General features: G+C 37.6%; 1 pseudogene; it reads left to right on the top strand.

The window, feature by feature from the left end:
* Nucleotides 1–551: 551 nt before the first annotated feature.
* On the top strand, nt 552–8,270 carry LOC113920774 (annotated as a pseudogene).
* The last annotated feature ends 7,259 nt before the right edge of the window (nt 8,271–15,529 follow it).

The following is a 15,529-nucleotide window of genomic DNA, read 5'->3' on the forward strand; positions in this document are numbered from 1 at the left end:
CTGCATTTGTGTATTACAGTTATTTTGTTGCATGTCATTTGGAAGCCTTTGGGAAATCATTGAATTTCTCCCCAACCCACTAATTTTAGAGAGAAATAATGGCACGTGGTAAAAATGCAAATCTAAATAAAAAGGAAAAATTATATAAAAATGAGGCTGCTACCCATATTATTTTCCTGTTGTATTTCCCAGAGATATTGTTTCTTACAAATCTTTCCAAAAATATTCCATGCACATGCGTGCGCACATATGTGCCTATACACAGCCCATGCCCCTTTTTTATATGAATGAGAAAGTAAAAAGCATACTGACTTGTGCTTTGCTTTATGTACCTAAGAATAAATATTAGAGTTCTCTCTGTATTTGGTATATACTTACATTTATTAAACATTGCATAAAATTTCAATATTTGAATGTTAATATTTTACCAGTCATTAACAGACTGTCCATTTTTAGACTAAAGTATTTATTACAGTGATTGAATGACCATCTTTACAGAAATATTTGCAAATGTGTGCAAACAGTTATGTAGGATGGAGTCCTAGAGGCGTATGCTGGAGAGTTATTGCCGAAATGCCCGCCAACGAGCCGTGGAGACCCAAATCCACGGTGACATGAGCGGGATGGTACCTTTACCTCCACCATCACATGCCTGGTCATCAAATCTATTTTGTCTCTGCCAGAGATCTGAAAACACTGCATCATTTTTTATTTTAAGTTGCATTCTCTAATAGCTAGTAGACTGAGAGTGTTTTCATATATTTCAAAGCCATTTCATTAATTTTTTCCTATAAACTGCCTGTTCATGTCAGTATCCCAATTTCTAATGAATCTGTAAGAACCTTTCTAATATTAAGGAAACTACCCCTTTTTATATGGTTTAGAAAAAAATCCAACGTTTTCTTGTTTTTTAAATTGTATTTATGAGTTTACATTTAACATTTTCTTTTATAGTTTCTGGTTTTGATGTTGAAAACTAATTCTGAGTTCTTGTTAATGTCAGACATTTTTTATATGTTATCTAGTGGCACAGATAAAATGAACCATTGAGAGAATTTTCCTTTGTGTCTAGGAAAACAGTACATACCTTTAGTAGTAGTGTTTTTTTCCCTTTCAGCAATGAGAGATATATGGTCTTTTATTTTTCTTTCCTGATTCATGGCTGTTGCAAGTTTCACAGTTGAGTTTAATAGTCAAATTTGTGTTTGCTGTCATTTTTAGTATATTTTATCCTCCATTTTACAATACACTTCTCACTATGGATTAATAGTTTATCAGGCAACCTGAAAATAATGCTATTTTTGGGCACCTGGGTGGATCAGATGGTTAAGTATCTGCCTTAGACTTAGGTCATGATCTCAGGGTCCTGGGATCGAGCCCCACATCGGGCTCCCTGCTCCGTGGGAAGCCTGCTTCTCCTTCTCCCTCTGCCACTCCCCCTGCTCTCTCTCCCTCTGTATCTCAAATGAATAAATAAAATCTTTAAAAAATGCTTTTAATAAAAAAAAGAAAATGCTATTTTATGTGTTTGTGTAGATTTAGATCTGTATGTAGGGGGGAGAGAGAGAGAGAGAGAGAGAATGTGTGTTGGTCAGTGGGAGGAGGAAGGGGGGCAGAGAATCTGTCCCAAACAGCCATGAAGTTATTAACTGAGACAGAAATTTTAGGAATTTTGTCTTTCTTGTATTTAGAAGAATGTGTGTCCTGGTTATCTATTTCTACATAATAAACTGCCACAAACTAACAGTATGTGATCGTTTGTGATTTGGAGGGTCGGTGGGTGGAAGTAGGCTGTTGTCTTTGCGGTCCTTTGTGTACATGGTGCTGAAGCTGTCACCCTCAAAGCTTCATGGACCCCTGTCCCTTGGATTGAGATGGTTGGACTGACGGGACCGGTCCTGTCTCTCCATGAGACCTCTTCCGGTGACTAACTTGACCTTCTCCCCAGCCTGATAATCTCAGAAAAGTTGGATTTCTTACATGGTGGCTTAGAATTCCAAAAATTCTAAAAGAGAAAACCTAGACCTCGGTTCTCAATGAAAGGACCATCAAAGGATTGGGAACCATCTTTAATCTCAGATGCAATGTAGTAAGTGGGTATTGCTTTGGATGTTACTTAAGACTGCACACACACACACACACACACACACACTCACGCACACACACATTCTGTGCTACACTGCACTGAATAACTCTCTGTGTGCTCTAAAGGCATTTCATACCCCTTACTCCATCTCCTCACAAAGGTACTGGGTGGCTATTATAATCCCCCCATCTCTTTTTTTTTTTACATATTTCTAAATAGAATAATTTGTCTTAGGTTAGATTGCTTAAGCATTAGTGATATAACTGGAATTTTAATCTAGTGATGTAAGAACTTTTTATCCTGGGAATTGCTGGGATGGTGTGATTATTTGAGGAGGGGGATGGGCAGGGAATGTACCTAAATGCTCATAGATTCACAGCATCATAGAAATGTTGAGTATGGTAGAAACTGATAGATTATTTTAACCCCATTTTTTCATGATAAAGAAATGGGTTTCCAGGAAAATTAGACCTGCAGTGCTACAAAGATTAGTGGTTGCAGTCGGACAGACATGACTCGCGGGCTTGGCTCTGTTCTTTCTTGCTGTGAGCCTGTGAACACAGGCAGCTTCCGTTTCTCTGTCTACTGCAGCATAAAAACCTGCCCCAAAGCTTAGAGGCTTCAAACAACAAAGGTTTATTATGTCTATGGACTGTGTGGGTTACCTGGGAGGTTTCTCTGCCAATCTCACGTAAATTTGCTCAGAAACTGCTTGTTTGCCTGAGCCTGAGCTCAGCTGAGACAGCTGAATTGTCTGGAATCTTTCTGCAATTGGTCTTCTGTTGCAAGCTTCCTCACTGCATGGAACCCTCAGGGTCCCCCAGAGCGCAAAGACAGAAGCTGCATTCTTGTTGAAGTGAGGCCCTGAGACTCCCCATGATGTTACTTCTCCCACCGTCTACTAATGAAACCCCAGATTTAAGGTGGGCAACATAGGCTCCACTTTTTGATGGCAGGAGCTTCAAATAATATGTAGCCATATTGCATCTACAGCAGCCTCTAAATAAACCCCAAAGTGTCATAACAAAAAAATAATAGACATAAAATGTCTCACGCAGTACTTAGATTTTAAGTACATTTTCAACAAATAACTTTTGCTGTTTGGGGCATAATAATTGTTTTTTTTTTTTTTTTTTTTTTTGAGGACTTCTTGACCAATTATTGACAAATTCAGTCTGTAATGAGGTTCTATGACACATAGTAGTATTCAGACAGTGGCTCTGGTTGGTTTTCTGTCAAGCAGATACGCCCCCACCTCACATAAATACATTGTCATAGATTTCCCCCTCACTTCTAGAATGTCATCTTCAAGAGATGAGCAACTTTGTATGCTTGCGTTCCTTCTGGAACCAGAAGGGACAAAGTAACAAGTATTCGATACGTGTTGTGTGAACGGATGCAGGAATGATTCCCACCTGTTGCAAAACCCATACCATGTTAACCAAAAGTGGCAGGAGCAATTGAGCATGGCTGACATGGGTTTTCTTGTAAGGCTGAATTAAAACTTGTTTAACCTCAGTAGCTTTCTGAATATTTGGTTTTCTTTTGTTGACATTTATATTTCAGAGAGACCTCCCCACACCCAAGGAAAAAAAAGCACCTACTGAGCAACTCATGTTTCCTTTATGAGTATTTTAAGCATTCCTGAAAATAAGTCAAATGCATCATAACCTCCAATAGCTTTCTTTTTTTAAGCATAGTGTCTGTTTTGTTTTGTTTTAGCTCTTGGCTCACTGTCAGAGAACTTGTATTATGTTCAAGAAACTCCACCAGTCCTAATAGGCCTTCTGAGTTTCCTCTGAAAAACTGTAATGACTGTCTTCTCTTTACGTACTTGTGTAAGGAGTCCGATTTGGAGTTATTGTTTAAGAGCATCTATGAATAGTGATACATTATTATAAAGGGCTTTTTTTGTCTGTTGTGGTTAGTATAGAAAGCAGGGAGGATTACTGTGTTTGAAATCCAAAGTGAAAACCTAAGAGGCTTCATAATCACCTAAGATTATTATTTTACAAAGTCATTCTCAGTGGAAAATACTAAAGTCCCTCTCTTTAGTTGGGACAAAATGACTTAACACAGAATAGGAGAGTTCAAGACAAATATTGTATGAATACCCATTTAATCTCACTTTTATTAATTTAGCTGATACAAGTGAAGATAATTGATCTCAGTAAGTATTAAACCTTTTAATGTTAATTAGGCCTTTTAATGAACAAATATTAAACCTTTTTATTTATTTTTTTAAAGATTTTTTTTTTTATTTGAGAGAGAGAGAGAGAGAGCACACGAGAGGGAAGAGGGTCAGAGGGAGAAGCAGACTCCCTGCTCAGCAGGGAGCCCGATGCGGGACTCGATTCCGGGACTCCAGGATCATGACCTGAGCCGAAGGCAGTCGCCCAACCAACTGAGCCACCCAGGTGCCAAAATATTAAACCTTTTTAAAGGAAAGAATATAATGTAAATATATGCTTTTTTCATGCATTTTTTTTTTCCTGAAAGAGTCTGCAGGTTCTTTGAAAGTAAAAAGGTCTTTAAAGACTGCTTCTCGGGACGCCTGGGTGGCTCAGTCGGTTAAGCGTCTGCCTTCGGCTCAGGTCATGATCCCAGGGTCCTGGGATCAAGTTCCGCATCGGGCTCCCTGCTCTGCGGGGAGCCTGCTTCTCCCTCTGCCTTTGCCTCTCTCTCTCTCTCTCTCTCTCTCATGAATAAATAAATAAAAAAAATCTAAAAAAAATAAAGACTGCTTCTCTACTATACTTATTATCCTAAAAACAGTCTTTTTCCCATTTATAAATGTATTTATCTCACGTGATTTGAAAATAGAACAATGAGGAAGGTCGAGCCAATAGAATCATGTGCATTCTTCAGGCAGAACTGATGAGGCTCAGAATTTCCATCACACATGCAAGTTGCACAGCTGGTTTGTGGCTGAACAAAGACTAGAATCTGGGTGGTCTGCCTTCTCCATAGGCTCTCCTTCCAGAACCACAGCCTCTACAGGCTCAACACTCGTAATCTGAGACTTCATAAAATCTCCACAATAACCCTATAAGGTAGCGGCTATTAGCCTCATTTCTCAGATGGAAAGATTGAGGTTAAAAGGGGACACATAGCTTGCCCTAAGGTCCTAAAGCTGACCAGTGGCGGAGTGGGCAACTGAACCCAAGTCTGTCTGCATCTGTGATAAATGAGCTTTCCATCATGCTCCTTAACCTTCCTTGGTGGGTTATGTGGACACACTTCCATTAGTGTTTTCAGAAGCTTACCAAAACCATTATTGCCCCAAGATTAAGGGCTTGAGCAGGTACGGAGTTGTGTATGTACTGTCTATTTATCACCCTTCCCCTTCCAATTAGCCATCTCCCTCTCTCTTTCCTGCTTTTGTGGTTTTGTTTTTAAAAATTCTTGACCTCTGTTATTTTTATTCTGAATGAAATTATCTCATTGAGTTTTCAAACCGCCAAAAGTAGAAAGCCTAGGACAGTGTGAGAATTCACCACTGGGATCGAGGACTTTAAAATGATTTGTGACTGTTCTTCAAACAGAGCAGAGGGAGTTAGGAATTATTTACTGTAAGGATGATGCTGATTTTCATCTTTTTAAAATCTTGCCAGAATAGAAGCTATATTCATTCTTCACAAGCCGAAATACCTTTGTCATATATATATGGGTGCTAAGATTTTTTTTAACTCATCTTTCTGAGAGCTTATTTGGCCAAGAATTAGAAATAGAATACATTTGTGAATAAGTGGCTATCGGTTCCAGTTACTCAGTTTGGATTCACTAAAGAGAATGAAATAGAGTGCCCCATAGTTCTGTTCTGGGGGCCACGGATTGAATTAGTATAGGGATCAAAATAACTGTTTTCCTTTCAGATAGGGAATCTAGTTCTTAGATGCTTCTCCATCCACACTCCTTGTTCTATTAAGTGGTTAAATATATATCATTTTAATTATACTGGGATTAATAATTCCAGTGTCAACACATTAATTCTCTGACATTGAATTAGAAATAAGATGAAATTTGTTAAGAGCTTTTAGTCTAAGAATGTATCTGAAGGTTGGTTAGGGCTCAAGGTCATGGACCTTAAGGGGAATGACGAGGGCACCTCATGACCCAAAAACTCATGTTTAATTTAAATCATTACATAGTTATCAAATATGGACCTTTAAATAGTTTAATTAAAAATACTTATATTAAAAAATAAGGTCATTTTGGTTTAGGAAAATGCGATGTTAGAGAAAAATATGCTTATAAGCTGTGAAATATAGCTTATAATCTTTCTTGAGTCACTATATTTTACCTACGATATTAGCCTACCCATTCAATTTCTGTAAATGTACAGAATTTTTCTTCTATCTTGTAATTCTTTGACTCACTTGAGCTTTATCATAAGAGCATGTGTTACAAATTTCCTACATTAAAGGTGATTTTTTTTTTCTTTTTTATGAATTTGTTTGACAGAGAGAGACACAGCGAGAGAGGGAACACAAGCAGGGGGAGTGGGAGAGGGAGAAGCAGGCTTCCCGCTGAGCAGGGAGCCCGATGCGGGGCTCAGTCCCAGGACCCTGGGATCACAACCTGAGCCGAAGGCAGATGCTTAATGATTGAGCCACCCAGGCGCCCCTAAAGGAGATTTTCACTTAGGTTTTCAGGTAGTTGTTAAGTCTGTGAACATGTATCCTTTATAGATGTCTGTGAACCACAGTGCGTATACTTTGAGCACTCTGAAGAAGAGATTCCCAAATCTAATCTGTTTCAAATCCTAATTCCATTTACCTTTTAACAAAATATCACAAAACTGTTTGTACCCTTGGAGTTTGGAATAATCAGTCTAGGGAAAACCAGCTCCCAGAGCATCTTCCGGCAGGAATGTGCTGCTCCTTATTGTGGGGGACCATTCATCTCTTTAGAAAACCACAAAGATCTTTTTTTTTTTTTTTGTCAAGTCATGACAGAGGTTTAGACATGTAGCAGCTGAGTGAGAGTCCTGGGAGATCTTGCTCTTTGGTGCAGTAAACCTTACACATACCGACATCTTGCTGATGTGATGTAGTTCCAGTAACGGTAGCGTTTTCCCTGCCGATACCTACTTGACTGTTTAATCTTTTTTAATGAATGCTTGATAAGTTCCCGGGTGATGATGAGGAAACTGAGCCCAGTCTATTCATTTGGATTTGAAAGATTAGAGGTCTTGGCTGTCTTTGCCCCCAAGGGAGCTCTCTTTATGTTAAAAGAAAGAACACTTTTTGGAGTCCCAGGAGATACACATGGGAAGATTATTAGTTGGTACTTTTGTGGCTCTTTGTTTTAAGTTGCTCACGATGCTTCCTATTTGAAATCAACCTCTTGCTTCTGTATCTGAAGCTGCTAGTATGAGTTTTCTTTGAGAGTGTGCTGTGGTTCTTAGCTGAAGCTTGTGTAGAATTCTTCTAGCACTTAGCAGTATCTTCTTTCCTGAGTGATCTTGTGGGAGCATCTGCTCTTTGTAGTACATATATGCTAATTGAAATGAATAATTATTTTGCTGTAGACGCTGCCTCTGCCATAGCTCTGATGATGTTTGGCACTCTGTATCCAGTGAGTGTGTCCAGTGGCTGAGTGTCCCACCAGACACCACCCCAAGTTCCTGGTCAGTTGGACAAAGTTATCAGAGAGGAATCTACCATGGATGGAGTTTTAGAAGTTCAAAATGAGCATTTTTGGGGTCCTAAGTTTTGGCTCATTGGCTGGATCAGAGCATAAAAGAATTCGATGAGATGCAAACAAACACAAGGTTCTTGCTCAGGTGACCAATAGGCTATACACTCTAATGTCTACTTTGTTCAAATTCTCAGGGATGATTGGATTAGACCTGTTGCAGCCAACGTCCTACACTTTTCAGATCGTCACTTAATTCCAGTGCCTCCTTTAAAGGATGCTAATGATTCAAACTTTGTCGCGTTGACTCCAGCTAGACCTAGTAGTCCACTTCCAGAATGTTAATTTAATACCCCTGGGAAAAACATGAGCCCTGTTATTCTGCTAAACACCCAGGACTTTATGGTTTGGGTCTTAATCATGGACACACATCTTATAGTATCATGCATAATCAAGAACTTGGAGTAGCAGGATTCAGGACTGGTTTTAAATTTTGCCGAGTAGATCTGGAACTAACAATAGAATTGGACAACCAAGACCATGATATCCTATAATTTAATTTATTTTTATGAGAAATATAGACTCCTTGACTTTCAATTTATTTAGTAATCCAACTGTGCATTGACTGTTCAATCATTTACTCAAAATGTTAGAGAATAGTAGGTTCACATTACACAAAACCGATGAAACTATTTTTTTGTGAAATGTATTCAGGGCTCTGAGAACTTTCTAAATGTTATAGGGTTTAAATAGGCTTCCCTTAGAAAGAGTGTTTCTTTAAATTTGAATTTTGCTGTTTTTGGTTTTGTAGTTGACTGCAGTGCAAAAGATGTTTTCTAGATAAGAGAACCACTTGATGGAGCACGTCTATTACATTATTAAAATATAATTTCTGCAGTGAAATTTATAAACATGCTTCTTGAATAATAGACATTTTAGGAAAGGGAAAAATGTCCATTCTAAAAGCAAAAGTCTCTCTTATATCTTTTCCAAACTTTATTGCTGCATTTTTCTTTGAGGTCCTCCAGATTTATGTCCTGCAAAAGAAAAGCAAAAAAATTTACCTGAAATTTTAGAACATATTCTATTATCTAGCATAATTTAAAACTTTTAATCAGTTTTTTGTAGTTTTTCTCATTAAAATATTTCAATACATGTATGAATAATCTGTGGTTCTCAAAGTATTTTATTTTGGTTGAATGAATACCAAATTCTTTGGTAATGTGCAATGAAGGAATTCCAGTTTTCTGTCTTCTATTTAATCAAATACATAATTTTAAAAAATAATAAAAAACACAAATATTGGTATAATGATGGAATTATCTTTTTTGTCACCTTTTCATTTATTGACTTCTGAATCTTTATATTAACAAAATATCAAGTATATATGGAATTCCATGCATAATACAGGATTTGATATCTTTTTAAGTTACATAAACCATTTGAGTTTATATTGTATAATTTTACCAAAACATAATAGACCTTAGCTTGTAGAATACAGTATTGTTAGGTCTATACCAGACAATTTCTAACTTACTTGGTTTTGCTTTGTGAAAATCATAAATTGTTAACTGTGATGAAGTGTGAGAATCATGTGGATTATTTTATTTTTTATTTTGATTATTTTCCAAATGCAAATATTAAGCACTTGCCAATATGGCCAGTATTATTACAAAAACTGTCACAAGAAGTGGTCACAAATTTAAAAAAATGTTGGAATAGTTTCTTAGGTAGCTTTGTTCAACTAGATACACCTAGAGAAAACAAGAAAGGACGAAGAGGAGAAAGGGAAGCAGAGGGGGAAGAGTTATTTATTTACTTCTTACCAAAAAAATAGATAACTTAAGTCAAATTCATTGGTTATTAATGATTTGTTTCTCCATCAGAATATGGGTGTTTAAGATTTCGTTTATAATTAACCATAAGTTGAGTGTTCTCATTTGAGATAGTTACAACTTGAGTATTTCATAGCCTTCTTTTCAGGTTAAATTTTATTTTATTTTTAAAGATTTATTTTTGAGAGAGAGAGTGCACATGTGCATGAGTGGGGAGAGGGGCAGAGGAAGAGGGGAGAGGATCTCAAGCCGACTCCCTCCTGAGCATGGAGCATGACACGGACTCCATCCCATAACCCCGAGATCATGACCTGAGCTGAAACCAAGAGTCAGACTCCACCCAGGCGCACGTGAGGTTAAATTTTAAAATATAAATGTATTAAATTTTAACAAAAGTAAACTATAAACAATTTATCACATCATACACTGGTAGTATGAAATGTTATGAGTCCGAGTTTAAACTTTTGGAACATAGTTTTCTTCAAAATCAGAAGAGTTTCATATCTTCTCAAAATCTTGCCAGCACGCCCAAGGGGTATAGTTGGTGAGTAGAACAATAAAAGTCCAAGACTGACCTCGATTTCCTCCCACAGGCTTTTACTTGCAAGAGATGTAAACAAGTCAATGTACTATCATTTGACACTTTATTACCTATTAAGGAACGCTTTTATCTATACAATGCATTGGGAATCTGAAACATTCTGTACTCTTAATGATTTTTTATATAATAACAGATCCTTGTATTCTGTTACATATGCTGTTATCTCATATGGTCAAAACATAATTGTGTATATTCTTGGATGTGCTTTTATGTGCTATTTTGAACATGTTCACTCCACAGTTACCTATGGGCAGGACTGTCTGGTTTCTCCATTATAAGAGGGAGTGACATGGGCTCTAGTTCTCTTCAGCCCAATCAGGTATCTTTTCAAGGTTAAGACATAGTTCAGGGCAGCAGGAGATGGGGATGAAAGCACATTGATGTAAATGTGTGTGAGCATCACAGAGATTTAAGCAGTCGCTTCAGAGCCAGGACAACCTATGAAAACCTGGGCAGCTCCCATTCTTCTGCAAAGTAGACTCTAGCTCGCTGTGCCGTGGGAACTCATTCCCTAGTCAAGACCCTCCACAGTGACAAGACAAAGCTCCCACGGAGGGATTCATGGCCACAGCCTGACTTTTCTACAAGTTCCCAGAAACCTAGCATCTTAAACGACACCGATTTTTTACCTTAGAGTTCTATAGGAAATAATCCGATGCAGGTCTCATGGGGCTATTAACTGGGCTGTGTACTTTTTGGAGACTCTAGCTGGGAATCCGTTCCCTTCCTCTGTCTTCAAAGCTGGCAGTGGTGAGTAGGGTCCTTCTCAAGCTGTGTTACTTGGGCCCCTTCTCTGTTTTCCTCTTCTACTTGTCGAGACTGCCATCATTGTCTTGGGCCCATCAGGACAATCCAGGATAATCTCTCTGTGTTAAGGTCTGCTGATTCTCTTTTTTCCTGTAACATACTCGCAGGTCCCTATGGAGACTATTATTCTGCTCACCTTCTTTATTATTAATCATCTGGCTTACAGTATCAGCTCTTAAACTCTTTAAACTGTGGCCTAAAACCAATTTGTTCACGTATTTCTTAATTTATTTCCCTACGTATTTTAGTGTTATTTTTATCTGTTGGCCACTGAATATTTGGACAACTGCAACATCATCACTCACTCTATAATTCTTCCTTCCTACTAGATCCACACCATGCCCGTCATTTCAAGAGAAGTTGATAAATTGAGGGTAATAGACAATACACCACTATTTTGAATACTATATCTTGAAATCAGGGATTGTGATGCCTCCAGCTTTTTCTTTATCAAGATTGTTTTTGCTTTTTGGGGTCTTTTGTAATCCCCTACCAGTTTTAGTATTCTAGTTCTGTGAAAATGCGGTTGGTATTAATAGGGATTGCACTGGATGTGTAGATTGCTTTGGGTGTTGTATTATTTTCCCCTTTCTTCTGTAGTAAACTCATTAGTGCTGTTAAACACATAGGGACTAGCCTTACAGAAAGCCAAGCTACACACCCTGTTTTCAAACAGTTAAGAACTGTGCATGTGTGGGTAAGTATAGTATTTTAGGGTGTAGATTTTGGAGCCATACTATGTAGGTTTGACCAATAGTTCTAACACTTATTTAGCTGTACAGCCTTGAGCAAATTACTTAATTTATCCCTGTGTTAATGTGCTCATCATGTGTGAAGTAGTGCTGGTCAGTAAGTAGGTGGTTAGGCCTCATTTGGCCAAGTTCATGGATTGCAATTCTTCTACTGATGCTTCATCCATTCACTCAATGCTGTCTATAGCTGTGGAATTGGTGAATGCAAAAGTGTTTTATTCTGGAAACAAAGGGTTACAGATCTTCTTTCGTTCCCTTCCTAAAATATTTCTAATTTTGTGTTGACTTTTAGGCTGTACTGGTTTAGTTTTTAATTATCATGATCATTAATATTACTTGTTTTCCCTAATTAAAACTGTATACTTTATTATTAATTTTTAAAAAGATTTATTTTAGAGAGTGCAAGCAGGGGGAGGGGCAGAGGGAAGGGAGAAGCAGATTCCCTGCTGAGGAGGGAGCCCCACGTGATGCAGGACTCGATATCACCACCCTGAGATCAGGACCTCAGCTGAAATCAAGTCAAACGCTTAACTGCGCCACCCAAGTACCCCTAAAATGTATACTCTAATATAAAAAGTATAATTTATAAATATACTTGATAAGACAGTTATTTTGCCACAATGTTCATATCTGGTAACAAAATCTTAAAACATGGCTAAATAAAAAATATGTAAACATTTTTACTAATGACTAGGTTTAGAAGACTTAATTCAAAATTACTAGCTACATAGAGGAGGTAGAAGTTATATTCTAGGCTTTGTTGCTATCATTCAGTCCCTTTTCTGAAACTGGTACTTCGACTTCTGAGCCTTTACCAAAAATGGGAAAAAACTCAGTCCGTGAGAAGTTAAGCATATCCCTTTAACTCTTGTTGCTACATCAAGTAGAGTTTCAAATGTGTAGCTTCCTTTAAAGAGAGATTCATTCCTGTTTCACGGCATGCACAAAACAAAGTCTGAGAATAACATTGAATTGCAATACTGATCTCTTTCTTTTGAATTCCCAGGGCAGTTCAGCGTTCTCCCTTCCGATCATTGCTTACGTCTTTGTCTCCTATCCAAGTATACTCTGTAAGCTGCTTGAAGACAGGTTTCCTTTTGAAAACCTCTGCCGTAGCTAGCATAGTGTCTTAAATAGTAGATGCTCAGAAAGGATGCTAAAATAAAAGCATAGAAGAATGTTGATTAGTCATACTAATCAAGGTTAGCCCAAGGTAAACCAAGTTGTCCTGACCTCCAGGAGCTCAGTGTAATGATCTAATAGAAATGTGAGGAATGCCTTGTTCTGTACAGTCTTCTGTGGAAAACTGGAAACATAGCAATAGTAAGCTATTTTGCCTAGAAAGGTTTATGCAAACCCACATGATCCTTTTTTAAAGATAAACATCAAGGAGACCTGTTTTCCTTTCCAGATTACAAATTAGTGAATAACTTATTTTAACATTTTAGAATTTGAAATACAGTCGTCCTCTCTTCTATAGAGACAATGCAAGGTAGAAAATAACATCCTTATAACCTATAGCAAAGAAAATGACTGTAGAATAATGCTTCCCTCCCTTTGTTTTAACAAAATTGCCTTGAGAATGTGACATCCCGAGTCTGAGGTATCAGTGACCGTATTTCCAGGCTGTCCTTTGAAATGAAGGAAAACTTGCTACAAGGTTAAGAGCCAAGAAGCGCTTTACAGTTGTGACACCATTACCCGTATATGAACTAAATGTTCTTACTGGTGGTGCTTCCTCATCATTTAAACACTTAAATGCCTCGCTTACTATTGAGAAAATGCATTCTTTTAAAATTTGGCTAAGTACCTAACTTTGTTTTTTAAGATAGGTGAATAATCTTAGGCCAAGAAACAAATATTTAACTTTGTTGCTTAGAATTTTCTACTATTGATATCCCATCAAATAAAGCATTAATACTTTATTTTGACCTACTTAGTGAATCTGAAGGCACTAATGTGAATCAATAACCTAAATGAAATATTTAACCCATTTTTAGACAGGTCCTATATTTTTCAGTGTTATTTCAAATTTTATTTGAAGCATTAATTAATAGATACATTGTCTCCCTGAGAACAAGAGTAAAATCCAATTTGGAATCTTGAGCCTGTAGGAAAGTTTAGTTGAGAAGAAGCCAACAAAATTAAAATATTAATTACTAAAAGGTCATGCAGGAATATTACATACCTTCTTCTCTGAGTAATCAAAGCTAAAATTGGGAGTCTGGCAAATAGAAGCAGAACATGATTCAGCTGAAACCCTCCTGCTCCTTGCTGAAAGGAAGCATTGCTTTAAAAACCAAGGGCAAGGCGATAAGCTTAAACAGAAGCCAAAAATCATCATCTTCCGTAAATGGTGGGTCTTGTGATGAGACCTGAGAAGCCAAGGGCAAAAATTCTTCTGAGGTCCAATTTTCTCAGAGTAGCATGGCTCCGAGTCCCGCAGGTCCTGTGGGATAATGTACCTAGCGTTTATCTAATTAAACACTGGGTTTGCCTGTAAGAAGTAGAGGATTAAAGACTGATTTTTCCACATGGTATTTGGTTGTCTGCAGAGTTCTATACACTATCAGATGTAATTTCGAACAAAGCTTCTAGATGAAGGGCAGCAAAGATGAAAATTTCAAATATGAGGAAATAATTATCATCTATAAACTGTTATCATTTTTAATAACCACTTAAGGAATATAAGTGGGTGTCAGAGCCATGATCTCAATTTGACAAATATGGCCCTGAAATGTTACATTGCTTCTTAATAGGTATAGTCTTCTACTTTAAGCTTCTTTCTTAAAAACTGTTATTTCCATGTTACTTTTGAATGTTACCTACTGTTCTAAGTTGCATGTCTAGGACTATAGTTTTAAAAAATCAAAGTGTTCCTATTTTACGATGTTCATTAAATTTCCTTTTCATTAATTTGAGTGTCTTTTTCAAGGACAAATGTAAATGTCAGGTATGTTAATGAGCTGGGAAGAAAAAAAAAAAAAGTCACCAAGCTGATTAAGCAAATGGACATCACCAGGGATCTTGGGCGGGCTAAAAGGAGAATTTTTTATTTTGGTTGAGGTGGGGGACCAAGCCCAGGTACTTTCACCTCCCGGATGCAGGCAGAACAAAACTGATTTGGAGTCTCAGAAAGCAGACTAGACAGGACCTCCTCTTCTCTGCCTTTAAAGGGGTGAAAGAGTGATGTTAGCCTTTGTGACAACAGTTTCCACTACCAAAGTTGTGATGATGCTGACAAGAACATTTAACATGGGAATCAAAATTTTAGACAAACTTGGGGTAAACCAGGGTTACAGGAAACCTGACTGAAAGGAAAGAGAGATGGGGGTGATGTGACTATCACAGAAAGTCACATTTCACTCTAACGACATGCTGTATCCTAGGTATCACTAGCGTTGGCTAATTTTAATCTTAGAATGCCTCACTTAGGAATCTCCTTAAACATCACTTCCATACCATCTATGTTTTATTCTTCCTAAAGGAGATTTGGCACCTTTCAAGCACAGTCACTGGAAAAACAGCCACATATTCAACACTTTTTGGCGTAAGGAAATTGAAACCATGAGTTCTTAGCACTTTCTGTGGCAAACTCAAAATTTGAATTGACACCAGAGTCAATACCAGAAGAAGTGATTTGCCTGCTTTAAATGACCTCTGTGTGGCCAACACAACCCGTATGGGGTGATGAGTACGGGGACATGGTTGAACAGGACGTGCAGGGGACAATACATGATCATTACCTAGTACGTGGAGTCCAGCCTTTGTACCGATTTTGACATGGTTCCTCATAGTGATTAAGTAG

The sequence above is a fragment of the Zalophus californianus genome, chromosome 15 (assembly GCF_009762305.2).
Source record: "Zalophus californianus isolate mZalCal1 chromosome 15, mZalCal1.pri.v2, whole genome shotgun sequence".
NCBI lineage: Eukaryota > Metazoa > Chordata > Mammalia > Carnivora > Otariidae > Zalophus > Zalophus californianus.